The sequence below is a fragment of the Ornithodoros turicata genome, unplaced genomic scaffold (assembly GCF_037126465.1).
Source record: "Ornithodoros turicata isolate Travis unplaced genomic scaffold, ASM3712646v1 Chromosome15, whole genome shotgun sequence".
Taxonomy (NCBI): Eukaryota; Metazoa; Arthropoda; class Arachnida; order Ixodida; family Argasidae; genus Ornithodoros; species Ornithodoros turicata.
Window position 1 is genome coordinate 3,555,232 of NW_026999318.1, and position 3,767 is coordinate 3,558,998.

The window sequence follows — 3,767 nt, forward strand, 5'->3', positions numbered from 1 at the left end:
CCTTGCGTTACTCTTTCCACCGCATACAACTACGTCTTCTTCATTTCCCCCCTTGCAACAGTTCGCCAAGGGGGATTCTACTCGTTTTGTTTAACCGCGGGCACACTTCGCGAGTTATGCGGACAATTCCTCATCAGATGATCCGCCTCGCCAGAGTTGTAGCATCGCCCGGGATATGAACGCCAGAAGGGACGGGAGGACGTCTGGGAACTTTGTTGTTGGACGACTAACAGGTTCTCTAAAGTCGCTTGTCTTTCCTTCAGCTCTGTGATCTCCTTGTCCTTGTTGGTGCTCTCCTGTACTACCCGAATGCGAGCTACGCCACTACTCAGAACTTAGTTGGCCTCTTCTTGGGCCGCGACATCGACTGCCTCGTTGAGATCTTTTGGATTTCGAGAAAGGACGAATCGGCGCACTGGTTCCCTCAGCCCGCTGACGAACTGTGTCCGCATCTGTTCCTTCAGCAATAGATTCGCGACGCTCACTGTGTCATTTGTGACACCACTTCCTTTACTAAGTGTTGCATAGCCTAAAACCGGAATGCGTGTAGCGAATGATCGAATGTCCTTCCAACCTGCTGTGCGGCACACATGAACTTTTGGAGGCGCACACTGTACGGTTCCGTGTCAAACCGTTCAATCAAGACAGTTTTGAGCTCTTCGAACGTTTTGGCCGTTTTAGCTTTCTCATCATTCCATATGAATGCCCTAGCTGATTCGGTCATCTTACACGGGCACATGTAAACAATTTGCTCATCGCTCCAGACTCCCATCTTTGCATCCCATCCTCGCAGGGTGAGGCTTTTTGCGGTGGGCTGGGAACGAGAGTACCGATGAAATATGAAAGTCACTGAAAAGGTTAGCCAGCTGTAGGGATCGAACCCACATCTTCTGGATTACAGGTCCAGGGCTCTACCAATTGAGCTAAGCTAACACGCTCTTGTTTGAGAGTACCGAGCCTGGACGAATCGTTTACTGTATTCTCCGCTGGCTATCAAGATTCTGTTGACACTCCAGTTAATGATTTATTCTGCTGCGCGCCTGTCAAATTTGAGTATGTCGAACTCTGAATTCGTGTCGTGTCACCAAATGAGTTCCCGGTGTTGGTTCCAGCTATGGTGGACACCTGCTATATTATGAGCATTGTCGCGAACGTCGCCATTCTCCTGCAGGGCTACCTTGGTTGTGAAATCGTAGAGTTGAAAAGTGACGATCGACGAAAAAGCCTGATTCCGATACCGTGTGGATGTGTTGTGTCTGTCCGTCTGTATGTGTTTGTGTGTGTTCCAGCCTCAGAACCGTAGAATCGTGAAATCGGAACCTGCCTGTGGTTTTCCTTGTAAGCCTACGTTCTGATAAACGCAGGGAACAGGTACTGGACAGACTCTCGAAATGCATTTCTGTAAATAAGCTGCATATGAATGTGAAGAAATTGTTTGTTTGTTTGCAAGAAAAAAAAACTATTTTCTCTCGGATGAATAACTTGAGTCAGCAGAGGTGCCCTAATTTTTTGTAACCAGCATACGGTAATCTCAAAGTGTAACGAAATAAGATTCTAATTTCAGGAACATCCACATTGAATCGCGCACCTTCCTAGACAACGATTTGCCATGCAAAAGCTGCAAAAGATGTATCTAGACATACTACTTCAAGCACTTTGTTTTCACTGGTCTTTGAATACCCTGGAACCGAAGAATGCCATTTTCAAGGTCTTAAAAACCATAAAGTATTCTCACAGAAATTTTTGCATCTTTTTTATTCGCGTGGATATACAGTGCAAATTCTGGTTATTAAATGTCGGAACTGAAGAAAGCCTTGCGCAATAAGTAACTGAAATCAGAAGTGCGAGAAATGAATGGCACCGTCTGTTGTATTTGTTTGCCTATGATCTTCACATTCAGATATCCCGAAGTACGTTTATTAGCAGGCACACTTTATGCCAAGCACCCACGCCAAGAAGAGGTCTAAAATTTACGGTACCAGCTGCTTCATTGTGTGGTACCCTTGCACCTATTTTTACAGCTTGTAAATATTGTGCTGAAATATGAAATCGCTGTAAAACTTGCATCCTGCACGACATTACATTAAATGTGGTCCTTGCAGTTCTGCAGCGTTGTTTCTTCCTCACGTTCCAGTGAAAAGGCAAAAAGAACGCTCCGAGACTTACTCTCACACAACCAATATTTCGGGGCCATGTCCTCGCACTAAATTGTCACGAGCATACTTTTGGAAACTATAGCGGCACATAGGGAAACCGACGTTGCATTTGCACCGACCTTCTATTTCCAATAATTAAACAAGACCTAATTAGTACATCCACTTCGGATGTAGAACATGTTGTCATCCCTTATAACTGCAAAAATATGATTTCTCTCAGAATAAAAAAATCAGTCCATGGTCACACTATATGCACCGCACCTACTACAAATTAACCAGTGCTTGCTGAAAATATACTGGTATTTGTGTTTTATGTGATGTATGGCCACATTTTCTTTTTGACCAGCTATGGCAGTGTGAGAGCTCCTACGCCGGACTAGCTAATTCCTCCTCTTTGTCCTCCATACGGTCACATATATGTTACACTACAAGGATGCTAGCTGGTACCACAGTACCCAACAGGAGAATTAACATGAACACAATCACATAGCAGAGTGAATAACAACCACCATTATTGACTTAGTTTCCTTGGTTGATGGCAACTGAAGGTGGCATATTTCTTTCCTCTGATTTTTTTATTCGTTTGTTCCAGCTAACAACAGAAGCCCCTCCCCCCCCCCCCCATACACTGAGCAGCAGGGCATAATAAAACCCTCCATAAGCATCACTTTGCCTCTTTGGCTTTGGCAAGCATGGCTTTGCCTCCACAAGCATGACTGACATAATTGCCTTGTGCCGTGATAAAGGGCACTATGACTGTGTTCGCAGTACCATTTAAAACGTTGGCACCTATAGGTGGCGTGCATATGACGTCACACCATAGCTTTACCCGTGCTTTTTCCCTCTTTCTGGTGAACCAACGCACGTCAATGCACCCCACCTATAGGGCTAGATTGCAGCCCCCTATTGCGTGCAGATATTCTGATGCCTGCAGAGCTGTAAGCTGTTCTTCCGAGTGAAAGAAAGTTCGAAGGCGACATACGTTGTGGCCCACTGCCAAAGAGCCACAGAGAGAGGTTGGAGAAGAAATTACTGCACATAAAGCACAGTGAGGCATGCTCCACCGAGGCCACGAGGAGGTACTATTACTTTGAGCCACCTTCTGGTTAATGCAGCAAAAACACCTATTTCCACTGAAAGAAAGACTGTGGGCTCTTTTTTCTGTTGTGGTTGAAGGGCACACGAGATCGAGTTTCAGTGTAGCACGGTCGGAGGAAAGATGGGAACTCCTGGAGAATACCGTCGTATCGGTTGGAAGCACATTTGCAGAGAGAGACGCTGGTAGGCACAGCTTGATGGCACGGAAGTCCATTGACGCGGACCTTGGTCGCAGCGTGCCCACAACACACGCTTCTGCATGTTTACTAGGAGACCAAAGTGGCTCAAGAACTCCGCTCCGAGTATGGGGTACTGGAGGTCGGCAACTATGAACACCCAAGCAAAAGTCCGTCGAAGCCCAAGGTTCAAGGTAAGGGAATGCTCGCCGAACGTCGCAATAGGCGTTGCATTCACGGCTTGTAGTGTGCGCGAAGTTCGTTGCCACGACGGTGCAAGAAAGAAGATGGAATGACACTCACCTCAGCACCGGTGTCCACTTAAAATTTTTAGCCC

At 46.2% G+C, this 3,767-nt stretch overlaps 1 non-coding gene across 1 annotated transcript; it reads right to left on the bottom strand.

Moving 5' to 3' along the window:
- Positions 1 to 860: 860 nt before the first annotated feature.
- On the bottom strand, positions 861 to 933 carry Trnat-ugu (transfer RNA threonine (anticodon UGU)). Its single transcript has one exon. It is a non-coding gene; the product is annotated as a tRNA-Thr (tRNA).
- Between the last annotated feature and the right edge of the window lie 2,834 nt (positions 934 to 3,767).